The following is a 15,223-nucleotide window of genomic DNA, read 5'->3' as shown; positions in this document are numbered from 1 at the left end:
CCGCCATGTCTGCAGCAGAAAATCATTCACATTGTCAATTAAAAAAAGACTACGCTTCCAGTCTGAGCATAAGCTTACTGTTTGACGAAGACTCTCCCCGTCAGGGAATCGAACCCTGGTCTTCAGCGTGACAGGCAGAGATACTGTCCACTATACTAACGAGGAATCACTCTGAAATCCTTTTGCCAGATTTCTGGCCGTTGTGAAGAGAAGGTACGCACTTGAACACTTTCCCTTCCAGCGAAAATTCAGTCCTGGCTGGATTTGATCAGTCCTCAACTTCCTAGCGGAAAACCACAGCCTCGTACATGTAGGGATTGATTCTCATCCCGACCGCTTTAGAACTGACGTCAAACTGTAGCATATTGATGAAGGTCAAGTCATGATGAAGCCATTTAGATCAAGATCTTCCGCAAAGAGCAGGCATATGTTCAAAAGAAACCTAGCCGTGGTTTCCGTAGTGTAGTGGTTATCACGTTCGCCTAACACGCGAAAGGTCCCCAGTTCGAAACTGGGCGGAAACATTGACCTTTTTCCCGCCCTGTCTGCAAAAGAAAATGATTCACTTGGTCAATTAAAAAAGACTACGCTTCCAGTCTGAGCATACGCTTACTGTTTGACGAAGACTCTCCCCGTCAGGGAATCGAACCCTGGTCTTCTGTGTGACAGGCAGAGATACTGTCCACTATATTCTCATCAGATCAGCCATCAGATCAAGATCTTCCGCAAAGAGCAGGCATATGTTCAAAAGAAACCTAGCTGTGGTTTCCGTAGTGTAGTGGTTATCACGTTCGCCTTACACGCGAAAGGTCCCCAGTTCGAAACTGGGCGGAAACATTGACCTTTTTCCCGCCCTGTCTGCAAAAGAAAATTATTCACTTGGTCAATTAAAAAAGACTACGCTTCCAGTCGGACTATACGCTTACTGTTTGACGAAGACTCTCCCCGTCAGGGAATCGAACCCTGGTCTTCTGCGTGACAGGCAGAGATACTGTCCACTATACTAACGAGGAATCACTCTGAAATTCTTATGCCAGATTTCTGGCCGTTGTGAAGAGAAGGTATGCACTTGAACACTTTCCCTTCCGGCGAAAATTCAGTCCTGGCTGGGTTTGATCAGTCCTCAACTTCCTAGCGGAAAACCACAGCCTCGTACATGTAGGAATTGATTCTCATCCCCACCGCTTTAGAACTGACGTCAAACTGTAGCATAGTGATGAAGGTCAAGTCATGATGAAGCCATCAGATCAAGATCTTCCGCAAAGAGCAGGCATATGTTCAAAAGAAATCTAGCTGTGTTTTCCGTAGTGTAGTGGTTATCACGTTCGCCTTACACGCGAAAGGTCCCCAGTTCAAAACTGGGCGGAAACATTGACCTTTTTCCCGCCCTGTCTGCAAAAGAAAATTATTCACTTGGTCAATTAAAAAAGACTACGCTTCCAGTCTGACTATACGCTTACTGTTTGACGAAGACTCTCCCCGTCAGGGAATCGAACCCTGGTCTTCTGCGTGACAGGCAGAGATACTGTCGACTATACTAACGAGGAATCACTCTGAAATACTTATGCCAGATTTCTGGCCGTTGTGAAGAGAAGGTACGCACTTGGACACTTTCCCTTCCAGCGAAAATTCAGTCCTGGCTGGATTTGATCAGTCCTCAACTTCCTAGCGGAAAACCACAGCCTCGTACATGTAGGGATTGATTCTTATCCCGACCGCTTTAGAACTGACGTCAAACTGTAGCATATTGATGAAGGTCAAGTCATGATGAAGCCATCAGATCAAGATCTTCCGCAAAGAGCAGGCATATGTTCAAAAGAAACCTAGCTGTGGTTTCCGTAGTGTAGTGGTTATCACGTTCACCTAACACGCGAAAGGTCCCCAGTTCGAAACTGGGCGGAAACATTGACCTTTTTCCCGCCCTGTCTGCAAAAGAAAATTATTCACTTGGTCATTTAAAAAAGACTACGCTTCCAGTCTGAGCATAAGCTTACTGTTTGACGAAGACTCTCCCCGTCAGGCAATCGAACCCTGGTCTTCTGCGTGACAGGCAGAGATACTGTCCACTATATTCTCATCAGATCAGCCATCAGATCAAGATCTTCCGCAAAGAGCAGGCATATGTTCAAAAGAAACCTAGCTGTGGTTTCCGTAGTGTAGTGGTTATCACGTTCGCCTAACACGCAAAAGGTCCCCAGTTCCTAACTGGGCGGAAACATTGACCTTTTTCCCGCCCTGTCTGCAAAAGAAAATGATTCACTTGGTCAATTAAAAAAGACTACGCTTCCAGTCTGAGCATACGCTTACTGTTTGACGAAGACTCTCCCCGTCAGGGAATCGAACCCTGGTCTTCTGCGTGACAGGCAGAGATACTGTCCACTATATTCTCATCAGATCAGCTATCAGATCAAGATCTTCCGCAAAGAGCAGGCATATGTTCAAAAGAAACCTAGCTGTGGTTTCCGTAGTGTAGTGGTTATCACGTTCGCCTAACACGCGGAAGGTCCCCAGTTCGAAACTGGGCGGAAACATTGACCTTTTTCCCACCATGTCTGCAGCAGAAAATCATTCACATTGTCAATTAAAAAAAGACTACGCTTCCAGTCTGAGCCTAAGCTTACTGTTTGACGAAGACTCTCCCGGTCAGGGAATCGAACCCTGGTCTTCAGCGTGACAGGCAGAGATACTGTCGACTATACTAACGAGGAATCACTCTGAAATACTTATGCCAGATTTCTGGCCGTTGTGAAGAGAAGGTACGCACTTGGACACTTTCCCTTCCAGCGAAAATTCAGTCCTGGCTGGATTTGATCAGTCCTCAACTTCCTAGCGGAAAACCACAGCCTCGTACATGTAGGGATTGATTCTTATCCCGACCGCTTTAGAACTGACGTCAAACTGTAGCATATTGATGAAGGTCAAGTCATGATGAAGCCATCAGATCAAGATCTTCCGCAAAGAGCAGGCATATGTTCAAAAGAAACCTAGCCGTGGTTTCCGTATTGTAGTGGTTATCACGTTCGCCTAACACGCGAAAGGTCCCCAGTTCGAAACTGGGCGGAAACATTGACCTTTTTCCCGCCCTGTCTGCAAAAGAAAATGATTCACTTGGTCAATTAAAAAAGACTACGCTTCCAGTCTGAGCATACGTTTACTGTTTGACGAAGACTCTCCCCGTCAGGGAATCGAACCCTGGTCTTCAGCGTGACAGGCAGAGATACTGTCCACTATACTAACGAGGAATCACTCTGAAATCCTTTTGCCAGATTTCTGGCCGTTGTGAAGAGAAGGTACGCACTTGAACACTTTCCCTTCCAGCGAAAATTCAGTCCTGGCTGGATTTGATCAGTCCTCAACTTCCTAGCGGAAAACCACAGCCTCGTACATGTAGGGATTGATTCTCATCCCGACCGCTTTAGAACTGACGTCAAACTGTAGCATATTGATGAAGGTCAAGTCATGATGAAGCCATCAGATCAAGATCTTCCGCAAAGAGCAGGCATATGTTCAAAAGAAACCTAGCCGTGGTTTCCGTAGTGTAGTGGTTATCACGTTCGCCTAACACGCGAAAGGTCCCCAGTTCGAAACTGGGCGGAAACATTGACCTTTTTCCCGCCCTGTCTGCAAAAGAAAATGATTCACTTGGTCAATTAAAAAAGACTACGCTTCCAGTCTGAGCATACGCTTACTGTTTGACGAAGACTCTCCCCGTCAGGGAATCGAACCCTGGTCTTCTGTGTGACAGGCAGAGATACTGTCCACTATATTCTCATCAGATCAGCCATCAGATCAAGATCTTCCGCAAAGAGCAGGCATATGTTCAAAAGAAATCTAGCTGTGTTTTCCGTAGTGTAGTGGTTATCACGTTCGCCTTACACGCGAAAGGTCCCCAGTTCAAAACTGGGCGGAAACATTGACCTTTTTCCCGCCCTGTCTGCAAAAGAAAATTATTCACTTGGTCAATTAAAAAAGACTACGCTTCCAGTGTGACTATACGCTTACTGTTTGACGAAGACTCTCCCCGTCAGGGAATCGAACCCTGGTCTTCTGCGTGACAGGCAGAGATACTGTCCACTATACTAACGAAGAATCACTCTGAAATCGTTATGCCAGATTTCTGACCGTTGTGAAGAGAAGGTATGCACTTGAACACTTTCCCTTCCGGCGAAAATTCAGTCCTGGCTGGATTTGATCAGTCCTCAACCTCCTAGCGGAAAACCACAGCCTCGTACATGTAGGGATTGATTCTCATCCCGACCGCTTTAGAACTGACGTCAAACTGTAGCATAGTGATGAAGGTCAAGTCATGATGAAGCCATCAGATCAAGATCTTCCGCAAAGAGCAGGCATATGTTCAAAAGAAATCTAGCTGTGTTTTCCGTAGTGTAGTGGTTATCACGTTCGCCTTACACGCGAAAGGTCCCCAGTTCGAAACTGGGCGGAAACATTGACCTTTTTCCCGCCCTGTCTGCAAAAGAAAATGATTCACTTGGTCAATTAAAAAAGACTGCGCTTCCAGTCTGACTACACGCTTACTGTTTGACGAAGACTCTCCCCGTCAGGGAATCGAACCCTGGTCTTCTGCGTGACAGGCAGAGATACTGTCCACTATATTCTCATCAGATCAGCTATCAGATCAAGATCTTCCGCAAAGAGCAGGCATATGTTCAAAAGAAACCTAGCTGTGGTTTCCGTAGTGTAGTGGTTATCACGTTCGCCTAACACGCGGAAGGTCCCCAGTTCGAAACTGGGCGGAAACATTGACCTTTTTCCCACCATGTCTGCAGCAGAAAATCATTCACATTGTCAATTAAAAAAAGACTACGCTTCCAGTCTGAGCATAAGCTTACTGTTTGACGAAGACTCTCCCGGTCAGGGAATCGAACCCTGGTCTTCAGCGTGACAGGCAGAGATACTGTCCACTATATTCTCATCAGATCAGCTATCAGATCAAGATCTTCCGCAAAGAGCAGGCATATGTTCAAAAGAAACCTAGCTGTGGTTTCCGTAGTGTAGTGGTTATCACGTTCGCCTAACACGCGGAAGGTCCCCAGTTCGAAACTGGGCGGAAACATTGACCTTTTTCCCACCATGTCTGCAGCAGAAAATCATTCACATTGTCAATTAAAAAAAGACTACGCTTCCAGTCTGAGCATAAGCTTACTGTTTGACGAAGACTCTCCCCGTCAGGGAATCGAACCCTGGTCTTCTGCGTGACAGGCAGAGATACTGTCCACTATATTCTCATCAGATCAGCCATCAGATCAAGATCTTCCGCAAAGAGCAGGCATATGTTCAAAAGAAACCTAGCTGTGGTTTCCGTAGTGTAGTGGTTATCACGTTCGCCTTACACGCGAAACGTCCCCAGTTCGAAACTGGGCGGAAACATTGACCTTTTTCCCGCCCTGTCTGCAAAAGAAAATTATTCACTTGGTCAATTAAAAAAGACTACGCTTCCAGTCTGAGCATACGCTTACTGTTTGACGAAGACTCTCCCCGTCAGGGAATCCAACCCTGGTCTTCTGCGTGACAGGCAGAGATACTGTCCACTATAGTAACGAGGAATAACTCTGAAATCCTAATGCCAGATTTCTGGCCGTTGTGAAGAGAAGGTACGCACTTGAACACTTTCCCTTCCGGCAAAAATTCAGTCCTGGCTGGGTTTGATCAGTCCTCAACTTCCTAGCGGAAAACCACAGCCTCGTACATGTAGGAATTGATTCTCATCCCGACCGCTTTAGAACTGACGTTAAACTGTAGCATAGTGATGAAGGTCAAGTCATGATGAAGCCATCAGATCAAGATCTTCCGCAAAGAGCAGGCATATGTTCAAAAGAAACCTAGCTGTGGTTTCCGTAGTGTAGTGGTTATCACGTTCGCCTTACACGCGAAAGGTCCCCAGTTCGAAACTGGGCGGAAACATTGACCTTTTTCCCGCCCTGTCTGCAAAAGAAAATTATTCACTTGGTCAATTAAAAAAGACTACGCTTCCAGTCTGAGCATACGCTTACTGTTTGACGAAGACTCTCCCCGTCAGGGAATCGAAACCTGGTCTTCTGCATGACAGGCAGAGTTACTGTCCACTATACTAACGAGGAATCACTCTGAAATCCTTATGACAGATTTCTGGCCGTGGTGAAGAGAAGGTACGCACTTGAACACTTTCCCTTCCGGCGAAAATTCAGTCCTGGCTGGGTTTGATCAGTCCTCAACTTCCTAGCGGAAAGCCACAGCCTCGTACATGTAGGAATTGATTCTCATCCCGACCGCTTTAGAACTGACGTTAAACTGTAGCATAGTGATGAAGGTCAAGTCATGATGAAGCCATCAGATCAAGATCTTCCGCAAAGAGCAGGCATATGTTCAAAAGAAACCTAGCTGTGGTTTCCGTAGTGTAGTGGTTATCACGTTCGCCTTACACGCGAAACGTCCCCAGTTCGAAACTGGGCGGAAACATTGACCTTTTTCCCGCCCTGTCTGCAAAAGAAAATTATTCACTTGGTCAATTAAAAAAGACTACGCTTCCAGTCTGAGCATACGCTTACTGTTTGACGAAGACTCTCCCCGTCAGGGAATCGAAACCTGGTCTTCTGCATGACAGGCAGAGTTACTGTCCACTATACTAACGAGGAATCACTCTGAAATCCTTATGACAGATTTCTGGCCGTGGTGAAGAGAAGGTACGCACTTGAACACTTTCCCTTCCGGCGAAAATTCAGTCCTGGCTGGGTTTGATCAGTCCTCAACTTCCTAGCGGAAAGCCACAGCCTCGTACATGTAGGAATTGATTCTCATCCCGACCGCTTTAGAACTGACGTCAAACTGTAGCATAGTGATGAAGGTCAAGTCATGATGAAGCCATCAGATCAAGATCTTCCGCAAAGAGCAGGCATATGTTCAAAAGAAACCTAGCTGTGGTTTCCGTAGTGTAGTGGTTATCACGTTCGCCTTACACGCGAAAGGTCCCCAGTTCGAAACTGGGCGGAAACATTGACCTTTTTCCCGCCCTGTCTGCAAAAGAAAATTATTCACTTGGTCAATTAAAAAAGACTACACTTCCAGTCTGACTATACGCTTACTGTTTGACGAAGACTCTCCCCGTCAGGGAATCGAACCCTGGTCTTCTGCGTGACAGGCAGAGATACTGTCCACTATACTAACGAGGAATCACTCTGAAATCCTTATGACAGATTTCTGGCCGTGGTGAAGAGAAGGTACGCACTTGAACACTTTCCCTTCCGGCGAAAATTCAGTCCTGGCTGGGTTTGATCAGTCCTCAACTTCCTAGCGGAAAGCCACAGCCTCGTACATGTAGGAATTGATTCTCATCCCGACCGCTTTAGAACTGACGTCAAACTGTAGCATAGTGATGAAGGTCAAGTCATGATGAAGCCATCAGATCAAGATCTTCCGCAAAGAGCAGGCATATGTTCAAAAGAAACCTAGCTGTGGTTTCCGTAGTGTAGTGGTTATCACGTTCGCCTTACACGCGAAAGGTCCCCAGTTCGAAACTGGGCGGAAACATTGACCTTTTTCCCGCCCTGTCTGCAAAAGAAAATTATTCACTTGGTCAATTAAAAAAGACTACGCTTCCAGTCGGACTATACGCTTACTGTTTGACGAAGACTCTCCCCGTCAGGGAATCGAACCCTGGTCTTCTGCGTGACAGGCAGAGATACTGTCCACTATACTAACGAGGAATCACTCTGAAATTCTTATGCCAGATTTCTGGCCGTTGTGAAGAGAAGGTATGCACTTGAACACTTTCCCTTCCGGCAAAAATTCAGTCCTGGCTGGGTTTGATCAGTCCTCAACTTCCTAGCGGAAAACCACAGCCTCGTACATGTAGGAATTGATTCTCATCCCGACCGCTTTAGAACTGACGTTAAACTGTAGCATAGTGATGAAGGTCAAGTCATGATGAAGCCATCAGATCAAGATCTTCCGCAAAGAGCAGGCATATGTTCAAAAGAAACCTAGCTGTGGTTTCCGTAGTGTAGTGGTTATCACGTTCGCCTTACACGCGAAAGGTCCCCAGTTCGAAACTGGGCGGAAACATTGACCTTTTTCCCGCCCTGTCTGCAAAAGAAAATTATTCACTTGGTCAATTAAAAAAGACTACGCTTCCAGTCTGAGCATACGCTTACTGTTTGACGAAGACTCTCCCCGTCAGGGAATCGAAACCTGGTCTTCTGCATGACAGGCAGAGTTACTGTCCACTATACTAACGAGGAATCACTCTGAAATCCTTATGACAGATTTCTGGCCGTGGTGAAGAGAAGGTACGCACTTGAACACTTTCCCTTCCGGCGAAAATTCAGTCCTGGCTGGGTTTGATCAGTCCTCAACTTCCTAGCGGAAAGCCACAGCCTCGTACATGTAGGAATTGATTCTCATCCCGACCGCTTTAGAACTGACGTTAAACTGTAGCATAGTGATGAAGGTCAAGTCATGATGAAGCCATCAGATCAAGATCTTCCGCAAAGAGCAGGCATATGTTCAAAAGAAACCTAGCTGTGTTTTCCGTAGTGTAGTGGTTATCACGTTCGCCTTACACGCGAAAGGTCCCCAGTTCGAAACTGGGCGGAAACATTGACCTTTTTCCCGCCCTGTCTGCAAAAGAAAATTATTCACTTGGTCAATTAAAAAAGACTACGCTTCCAGTCTGAGCATACGCTTACTGTTTGACGAAGACTCTCCCCGTCAGGGAATCGAACCCTGGTCTTCTGCGTGACAGGCAGAGATACTGTCCACTATACTAACGAGGAATCACTCTGAAATCCTAATGCCAGATTTCTGGCCGTTGTAAAGAGAAGGTACGCACTTGAACACTTTCCCTTCCGGCGAAAATTCAGTCCTGGCTGGGTTTGATCAGTCCTCAACTTCCTAGCGGAAAACCACAGCCTCGTACACGTAGGAATTGATTCTCATCCCGACCGCTTTAGAACTGACGTCAAACTGTAGCATAGTGATGAAGGTCAAGTCATGATGAAGCCATCAGATCAAGATCTTCCGCAAAGAGCAGGCATATGTTCAAAAGAAACCTAGCTGTGGTTTCCGTAGTGTAGTGGTTATCACGTTCGCCTTACACGCGAAACGTCCCCAGTTCGAAACTGGGCGGAAACATTGACCTTTTTCCCGCCCTGTCTGCAAAAGAAAATTATTCACTTGGTCAATTAAAAAAGACTACGCTTCCAGTCTGAGCATACGCTTACTGTTTGACGAAGACTCTCCCCGTCAGGGAATCGAAACCTGGTCTTCTGCATGACAGGCAGAGTTACTGTCCACTATACTAACGAGGAATCACTCTGAAATCCTTATGACAGATTTCTGGCCGTGGTGAAGAGAAGGTACGCACTTGAACACTTTCCCTTCCGGCGAAAATTCAGTCCTGGCTGGGTTTGATCAGTCCTCAACTTCCTAGCGGAAAGCCACAGCCTCGTACATGTAGGAATTGATTCTCATCCCGACCGCTTTAGAACTGACGTCAAACTGTAGCATAGTGATGAAGGTCAAGTCATGATGAAGCCATCAGATCAAGATCTTCCGCAAAGAGCAGGCATATGTTCAAAAGAAACCTAGCTGTGGTTTCCGTAGTGTAGTGGTTATCACGTTCGCCTTACACGCGAAAGGTCCCCAGTTCGAAACTGGGCGGAAACATTGACCTTTTTCCCGCCCTGTCTGCAAAAGAAAATTATTCACTTGGTCAATTAAAAAAGACTACACTTCCAGTCTGACTATACGCTTACTGTTTGACGAAGACTCTCCCCGTCAGGGAATCGAACCCTGGTCTTCTGCGTGACAGGCAGAGATACTGTCCACTATACTAACGAGGAATCACTCTGAAATCCTTATGACAGATTTCTGGCCGTGGTGAAGAGAAGGTACGCACTTGAACACTTTCCCTTCCGGCGAAAATTCAGTCCTGGCTGGGTTTGATCAGTCCTCAACTTCCTAGCGGAAAGCCACAGCCTCGTACATGTAGGAATTGATTCTCATCCCGACCGCTTTAGAACTGACGTCAAACTGTAGCATAGTGATGAAGGTCAAGTCATGATGAAGCCATCAGATCAAGATCTTCCGCAAAGAGCAGGCATATGTTCAAAAGAAACCTAGCTGTGGTTTCCGTAGTGTAGTGGTTATCACGTTCGCCTTACACGCGAAAGGTCCCCAGTTCGAAACTGGGCGGAAACATTGACCTTTTTCCCGCCCTGTCTGCAAAAGAAAATTATTCACTTGGTCAATTAAAAAAGACTACGCTTCCAGTCGGACTATACGCTTACTGTTTGACGAAGACTCTCCCCGTCAGGGAATCGAACCCTGGTCTTCTGCGTGACAGGCAGAGATACTGTCCACTATACTAACGAGGAATCACTCTGAAATTCTTATGCCAGATTTCTGGCCGTTGTGAAGAGAAGGTATGCACTTGAACACTTTCCCTTCCGGCGAAAATTCAGTCCTGGCTGGGTTTGATCAGTCCTCAACTTCCTAGCGGAAAACCACAGCCTCGTACATGTAGGAATTGATTCTCATCCCCACCGCTTTAGAACTGACGTCAAACTGTAGCATAGTGATGAAGGTCAAGTCATGATGAAGCCATCAGATCAAGATCTTCCGCAAAGAGCAGGCATATGTTCAAAAGAAATCTAGCTGTGGTTTCCGTAGTGTAGTGGTTATCACGTTCGCCTAACACGCGAAAGGTCCCCAGTTCGAAACTGGGCGGAAACATTGACCTTTTTCCCGCCCTGTCTGCAAAAGAAAATGATTCACTTGGTCAATTAAAAAAGACTACGCTTCCAGTATGAGCATACGCTTACTGTTTGACGAAGACTCTCCCCGTCAGGGAATCGAACCCTGGTCTTCTGTGTGACAGGCAGAGATACTGTCCACTATATTCTCATCAGATCAGCCATCAGATCAAGATCTTCCGCAAAGAGCAGGCATATGTTCAAAAGAAACCTAGCTGTGGTTTCCGTAGTGTAGTGGTTATCACGTTCGCCTTACACGCGAAAGGTCCCCAGTTCGAAACTGGGCGGAAACATTGACCTTTTTCCCGCCCTGTCTGCAAAAGAAAATTATTCACTTGGTCAATTAAAAAAGACTACGCTTCCAGTCGGACTATACGCTTACTGTTTGACGAAGACTCTCCCCGTCAGGGAATCGAACCCTGGTCTTCTGCGTGACAGGCAGAGATACTGTCCACTATACTAACGAGGAATCACTCTGAAATTCTTATGCCAGATTTCTGGCCGTTGTGAAGAGAAGGTATGCCCTTGAACACTTTCCCTTCCGGCGAAAATTCAGTCCTGGCTGGGTTTGATCAGTCCTCAACTTCCTAGCGGAAAACCACAGCCTCGTACATGTAGGAATTGATTCTCATCCCCACCGCTTTAGAACTGACGTCAAACTGTAGCATAGTGATGAAGGTCAAGTCATGATGAAGCCATCAGATCAAGATCTTCCGCAAAGAGCAGGCATATGTTCAAAAGAAATCTAGCTGTGTTTTCCGTAGTGTAGTGGTTATCACGTTCGCCTTACACGCGAAAGGTCCCCAGTTCAAAACTGGGCGGAAACATTGACCTTTTTCCCGCCCTGTCTGCAAAAGAAAATTATTCACTTGGTCAATTAAAAAAGACTACGCTTCCAGTCTGACTATACGCTTACTGTTTGACGAAGACTCTCCCCGTCAGGGAATCGAACCCTGGTCTTCTGCGTGACAGGCAGAGATACTGTCCACTATACTAACGAGGAATCACTCTGAAATCCTTATGCCAGATTTCTGACCGTTGTGAAGAGAAGGTATGCACTTGAACACTTTCCCTTCCGGCGAAAATTCAGTCCTGGCTGGATTTGATCAGTCCTCAACTTCCTAGCGGAAAACCACAGCCTCGTACATGTAGGGATTGATTCTCATCCCGACCGCTTTAGAACTGACGTCAAACTGTAGCATAGTGATGAAGGTCAAGTCATGATGAAGCCATCAGATCAAGATCTTCCGCAAAGAGCAGGCATATGTTCAAAAGAAACCTAGCTGTGGTTTCCGTAGTGTAGTGGTTATCAAGTTCGCCTTACACGCGAAAGGTCCCCAGTTCGAAACTGGGCGGAAACATTGACCTTTTTCCCGCCCTGTCTGCAAAAGAAAATTATTCACTTGGTCAATTAAAAAAGACTACGCTTCCAGTCTGAGCATACGCTTACTGTTTGACGAAGACTCTCCCCGTCAGGGAATCGAAACCTGGTCTTCTGCATGACAGGCAGAGTTACTGTCCACTATACTAACGAGGAATCACTCTGAAATCCTTATGACAGATTTCTGGCCGTGGTGAAGAGAAGGTACGCACTTGAACACTTTCCCTTCCGGCGAAAATTCAGTCCTGGCTGGGTTTGATCAGTCCTCAACTTCCTAGCGGAAAGCCACAGCCTCGTACATGTAGGAATTGATTCTCATCCCGACCGCTTTAGAACTGACGTTAAACTGTAGCATAGTGATGAAGGTCAAGTCATGATGAAGCCATCAGATCAAGATCTTCCGCAAAGAGCAGGCATATGTTCAAAAGAAACCTAGCTGTGTTTTCCGTAGTGTAGTGGTTATCACGTTCGCCTTACACGCGAAAGGTCCCCAGTTCGAAACTGGGCGGAAACATTGACCTTTTTCCAGCCCTGTCTGCAAAAGAAAATTATTCACTTGGTCAATTAAAAAAGACTACGCTTCCAGTCTGAGCATACGCTTACTGTTTGACGAAGACTCTCCCCGTCAGGGAATCGAACCCTGGTCTTCTGCATGACAGGCAGAGTTACTGTCCACTATACTAACGAGGAATCACTCTGAAATCCTTATGACAGATTTCTGGCCGTGGTGAAGAGAAGGTACGCACTTGAACACTTTCCCTTCCGGCGAAAATTCAGTCCTGGCTGGGTTTGATCAGTCCTCAACTTCCTAGCGGAAAGCCACAGCCTCGTACATGTAGGAATTGATTCTCATCCCGACCGCTTTAGAACTGACGTCAAACTGTAGCATAGTGATGAAGGTCAAGTCATGATGAAGCCATCAGATCAAGATCTTCCGCAAAGAGCAGGCATATGTTCAAAAGAAACCTAGCTGTGGTTTCCGTAGTGTAGTGGTTATCACGTTCGCCTTACACGCGAAAGGTCCCCAGTTCGAAACTGGGCGGAAACATTGACCTTTTTCCCGCCCTGTCTGCAAAAGAAAATTATTCACTTGGTCAATTAAAAAAGACTACACTTCCAGTCTGAGCATACGCTTACTGTTTGACGAAGACTCTCCCCGTCAGGGAATCGAACCCTGGTCTTCTGCGTGACAGGCAGAGATACTGTCCACTATACTAACGAGGAATCACTCTGAAATCCTAATGCCAGATTTCTGGCCGTTGTGAAGAGAAGGTATGCACTTGAACACTTTCCCTTCCGGCGAAAATTCAGTCCTGGCTGGGTTTGATCAGTCCTCAACTTCCTAGCGGAAAACCACAGCCTCGTACATGTAGGAATTGATTCTCATCCCCACCGCTTTAGAACTGACGTCAAACTGTAGCATAGTGATGAAGGTCAAGTCATGATGAAGCCATCAGATCAAGATCTTCCGCAAAGAGCAGGCATATGTTCAAAAGAAATCTAGCTGTGTTTTCCGTAGTGTAGTGGTTATCACGTTCGCCTTACACGCGAAAGGTCCCCAGTTCAAAACTGGGCGGAAACATTGACCTTTTTCCCGCCCTGTCTGCAAAAGAAAATTATTCACTTGGTCAATTAAAAAAGACTACGCTTCCAGTCTGACTATACGCTTACTGTTTGACGAAGACTCTCCCCGTCAGGGAATCGAACCCTGGTCTTCTGCGTGACAGGCAGAGATACTGTCCACTATACTAACGAGGAATCACTCTGAAATCCTTATGCCAGATTTCTGACCGTTGTGAAGAGAAGGTATGCACTTGAACACTTTCCCTTCCGGCGAAAATTCAGTCCTGGCTGGATTTGATCAGTCCTCAACTTCCTAGCGGAAAACCACAGCCTCGTACATGTAGGGATTGATTCTCATCCCGACCGCTTTAGAACTGACGTCAAACTGTAGCATAGTGATGAAGGTCAAGTCATGATGAAGCCATCAGATCAAGATCTTCCGCAAAGAGCAGGCATATGTTCAAAAGAAACCTAGCTGTGGTTTCCGTAGTGTAGTGGTTATCAAGTTCGCTTTACACGCGAAAGGTCCCCAGTTCGAAACTGGGCGGAAACATTGACCTTTTTCCCGCCCTGTCTGCAAAAGAAAATTATTCACTTGGTCAATTAAAAAAGACTACGCTTCCAGTCTGAGCATACGCTTACAGTTTGACGAAGACTCTCCCCGTCAGGGAATCCAACCCTGGTCTTCTGCGTGACAGGCAGAGATACTGTCCACTATAGTAACGAGGAATAACTCTGAAATCCTAATGCCAGATTTCTGGCCGTTGTGAAGAGAAGGTACGCACTTGAACACTTTCCCTTCCGGCAAAAATTCAGTCCTGGCTGGGTTTGATCAGTCCTCAACTTCCTAGCGGAAAACCACAGCCTCGTACATGTAGGAATTGATTCTCATCCCGACCGCTTTAGAACTGACGTTAAACTGTAGCATAGTGATGAAGGTCAAGTCATGATGAAGCCATCAGATCAAGATCTTCCGCAAAGAGCAGGCATATGTTCAAAAGAAACCTAGCTGTGGTTTCCGTAGTGTAGTGGTTATCACGTTCGCCTTACACGCGAAAGGTCCCCAGTTCGAAACTGGGCGGAAACATTGACCTTTTTCCCGCCCTGTCTGCAAAAGAAAATTATTCACTTGGTCAATTAAAAAAGACTACGCTTCCAGTCTGAGCATACGCTTACTGTTTGACGAAGACTCTCCCCGTCAGGGAATCGAAACCTGGTCTTCTGCATGACAGGCAGAGTTACTGTCCACTATACTAACGAGGAATCACTCTGAAATCCTTATGACAGATTTCTGGCCGTGGTGAAGAGAAGGTACGCACTTGAACACTTTCCCTTCCGGCGAAAATTCAGTCCTGGCTGGGTTTGATCAGTCCTCAACTTCCTAGCGGAAAGCCACAGCCTCGTACATGTAGGAATTGATTCTCATCCCGACCGCTTTAGAACTGACGTTAAACTGTAGCATAGTGATGAAGGTCAAGTCATGATGAAGCCATCAGATCAAGATCTTCCGCAAAGAGCAGGCATATGTTCA

The 15,223-nt window shown here is 46.3% G+C and overlaps 32 non-coding genes across 32 annotated transcripts; 22 read left to right on the top strand and 10 right to left on the bottom strand.

The window, feature by feature from the left end:
* The first annotated feature begins 764 nt into the window (after positions 1–764).
* Positions 765–837, top strand: trnav-uac (transfer RNA valine (anticodon UAC)). The gene has a single exon. It is a non-coding gene; the product is annotated as a tRNA-Val (tRNA).
* A 104-nt stretch (positions 838–941) lies between these two features.
* On the bottom strand, positions 942–1,013 carry trnad-guc (transfer RNA aspartic acid (anticodon GUC)). Its single transcript has one exon. It is a non-coding gene; the product is annotated as a tRNA-Asp (tRNA).
* A 284-nt stretch (positions 1,014–1,297) lies between these two features.
* On the top strand, positions 1,298–1,371 carry trnav-uac (transfer RNA valine (anticodon UAC)). Its single transcript has one exon. It is a non-coding gene; the product is annotated as a tRNA-Val (tRNA).
* A 2,468-nt stretch (positions 1,372–3,839) lies between these two features.
* Positions 3,840–3,913, top strand: trnav-uac (transfer RNA valine (anticodon UAC)). Its single transcript has one exon. It is a non-coding gene; the product is annotated as a tRNA-Val (tRNA).
* Positions 3,914–4,373: 460 nt separating this feature from the next.
* trnav-uac (transfer RNA valine (anticodon UAC)) lies at positions 4,374–4,447 on the top strand. Its single transcript has one exon. It is a non-coding gene; the product is annotated as a tRNA-Val (tRNA).
* Positions 4,448–5,315: 868 nt separating this feature from the next.
* On the top strand, positions 5,316–5,388 carry trnav-uac (transfer RNA valine (anticodon UAC)). Its single transcript has one exon. It is a non-coding gene; the product is annotated as a tRNA-Val (tRNA).
* Positions 5,389–5,849: 461 nt separating this feature from the next.
* Positions 5,850–5,922, top strand: trnav-uac (transfer RNA valine (anticodon UAC)). Its single transcript has one exon. It is a non-coding gene; the product is annotated as a tRNA-Val (tRNA).
* Positions 5,923–6,383: 461 nt separating this feature from the next.
* trnav-uac (transfer RNA valine (anticodon UAC)) lies at positions 6,384–6,456 on the top strand. Its single transcript has one exon. It is a non-coding gene; the product is annotated as a tRNA-Val (tRNA).
* Positions 6,457–6,917: 461 nt separating this feature from the next.
* Positions 6,918–6,990, top strand: trnav-uac (transfer RNA valine (anticodon UAC)). The gene has a single exon. It is a non-coding gene; the product is annotated as a tRNA-Val (tRNA).
* A 104-nt stretch (positions 6,991–7,094) lies between these two features.
* On the bottom strand, positions 7,095–7,166 carry trnad-guc (transfer RNA aspartic acid (anticodon GUC)). The gene has a single exon. It is a non-coding gene; the product is annotated as a tRNA-Asp (tRNA).
* A 285-nt stretch (positions 7,167–7,451) lies between these two features.
* On the top strand, positions 7,452–7,524 carry trnav-uac (transfer RNA valine (anticodon UAC)). The gene has a single exon. It is a non-coding gene; the product is annotated as a tRNA-Val (tRNA).
* Positions 7,525–7,628: 104 nt separating this feature from the next.
* On the bottom strand, positions 7,629–7,700 carry trnad-guc (transfer RNA aspartic acid (anticodon GUC)). The gene has a single exon. It is a non-coding gene; the product is annotated as a tRNA-Asp (tRNA).
* Positions 7,701–7,985: 285 nt separating this feature from the next.
* trnav-uac (transfer RNA valine (anticodon UAC)) lies at positions 7,986–8,058 on the top strand. Its single transcript has one exon. It is a non-coding gene; the product is annotated as a tRNA-Val (tRNA).
* Positions 8,059–8,518: 460 nt separating this feature from the next.
* On the top strand, positions 8,519–8,592 carry trnav-uac (transfer RNA valine (anticodon UAC)). The gene has a single exon. It is a non-coding gene; the product is annotated as a tRNA-Val (tRNA).
* A 104-nt stretch (positions 8,593–8,696) lies between these two features.
* On the bottom strand, positions 8,697–8,768 carry trnad-guc (transfer RNA aspartic acid (anticodon GUC)). Its single transcript has one exon. It is a non-coding gene; the product is annotated as a tRNA-Asp (tRNA).
* Positions 8,769–9,053: 285 nt separating this feature from the next.
* On the top strand, positions 9,054–9,126 carry trnav-uac (transfer RNA valine (anticodon UAC)). The gene has a single exon. It is a non-coding gene; the product is annotated as a tRNA-Val (tRNA).
* A 461-nt stretch (positions 9,127–9,587) lies between these two features.
* trnav-uac (transfer RNA valine (anticodon UAC)) lies at positions 9,588–9,660 on the top strand. The gene has a single exon. It is a non-coding gene; the product is annotated as a tRNA-Val (tRNA).
* Positions 9,661–9,764: 104 nt separating this feature from the next.
* trnad-guc (transfer RNA aspartic acid (anticodon GUC)) lies at positions 9,765–9,836 on the bottom strand. The gene has a single exon. It is a non-coding gene; the product is annotated as a tRNA-Asp (tRNA).
* A 285-nt stretch (positions 9,837–10,121) lies between these two features.
* Positions 10,122–10,194, top strand: trnav-uac (transfer RNA valine (anticodon UAC)). Its single transcript has one exon. It is a non-coding gene; the product is annotated as a tRNA-Val (tRNA).
* A 104-nt stretch (positions 10,195–10,298) lies between these two features.
* Positions 10,299–10,370, bottom strand: trnad-guc (transfer RNA aspartic acid (anticodon GUC)). Its single transcript has one exon. It is a non-coding gene; the product is annotated as a tRNA-Asp (tRNA).
* Positions 10,371–10,968: 598 nt separating this feature from the next.
* Positions 10,969–11,041, top strand: trnav-uac (transfer RNA valine (anticodon UAC)). The gene has a single exon. It is a non-coding gene; the product is annotated as a tRNA-Val (tRNA).
* Positions 11,042–11,145: 104 nt separating this feature from the next.
* On the bottom strand, positions 11,146–11,217 carry trnad-guc (transfer RNA aspartic acid (anticodon GUC)). Its single transcript has one exon. It is a non-coding gene; the product is annotated as a tRNA-Asp (tRNA).
* Positions 11,218–11,501: 284 nt separating this feature from the next.
* Positions 11,502–11,575, top strand: trnav-uac (transfer RNA valine (anticodon UAC)). The gene has a single exon. It is a non-coding gene; the product is annotated as a tRNA-Val (tRNA).
* Positions 11,576–11,679: 104 nt separating this feature from the next.
* Positions 11,680–11,751, bottom strand: trnad-guc (transfer RNA aspartic acid (anticodon GUC)). The gene has a single exon. It is a non-coding gene; the product is annotated as a tRNA-Asp (tRNA).
* A 285-nt stretch (positions 11,752–12,036) lies between these two features.
* trnav-uac (transfer RNA valine (anticodon UAC)) lies at positions 12,037–12,109 on the top strand. Its single transcript has one exon. It is a non-coding gene; the product is annotated as a tRNA-Val (tRNA).
* Positions 12,110–12,569: 460 nt separating this feature from the next.
* Positions 12,570–12,643, top strand: trnav-uac (transfer RNA valine (anticodon UAC)). The gene has a single exon. It is a non-coding gene; the product is annotated as a tRNA-Val (tRNA).
* Positions 12,644–13,104: 461 nt separating this feature from the next.
* Positions 13,105–13,177, top strand: trnav-uac (transfer RNA valine (anticodon UAC)). Its single transcript has one exon. It is a non-coding gene; the product is annotated as a tRNA-Val (tRNA).
* A 104-nt stretch (positions 13,178–13,281) lies between these two features.
* On the bottom strand, positions 13,282–13,353 carry trnad-guc (transfer RNA aspartic acid (anticodon GUC)). Its single transcript has one exon. It is a non-coding gene; the product is annotated as a tRNA-Asp (tRNA).
* A 284-nt stretch (positions 13,354–13,637) lies between these two features.
* trnav-uac (transfer RNA valine (anticodon UAC)) lies at positions 13,638–13,711 on the top strand. Its single transcript has one exon. It is a non-coding gene; the product is annotated as a tRNA-Val (tRNA).
* A 104-nt stretch (positions 13,712–13,815) lies between these two features.
* trnad-guc (transfer RNA aspartic acid (anticodon GUC)) lies at positions 13,816–13,887 on the bottom strand. Its single transcript has one exon. It is a non-coding gene; the product is annotated as a tRNA-Asp (tRNA).
* Positions 13,888–14,172: 285 nt separating this feature from the next.
* trnav-uac (transfer RNA valine (anticodon UAC)) lies at positions 14,173–14,245 on the top strand. Its single transcript has one exon. It is a non-coding gene; the product is annotated as a tRNA-Val (tRNA).
* A 461-nt stretch (positions 14,246–14,706) lies between these two features.
* trnav-uac (transfer RNA valine (anticodon UAC)) lies at positions 14,707–14,779 on the top strand. The gene has a single exon. It is a non-coding gene; the product is annotated as a tRNA-Val (tRNA).
* Positions 14,780–15,223: the final 444 nt, after the last annotated feature.

Source organism: Pungitius pungitius, unplaced genomic scaffold (assembly GCF_949316345.1).
Source record: "Pungitius pungitius unplaced genomic scaffold, fPunPun2.1 scaffold_44, whole genome shotgun sequence".
Taxonomy (NCBI): Eukaryota; Metazoa; Chordata; class Actinopteri; order Perciformes; family Gasterosteidae; genus Pungitius; species Pungitius pungitius.
This window is presented reverse-complemented; position numbering and strand designations above follow the sequence as displayed.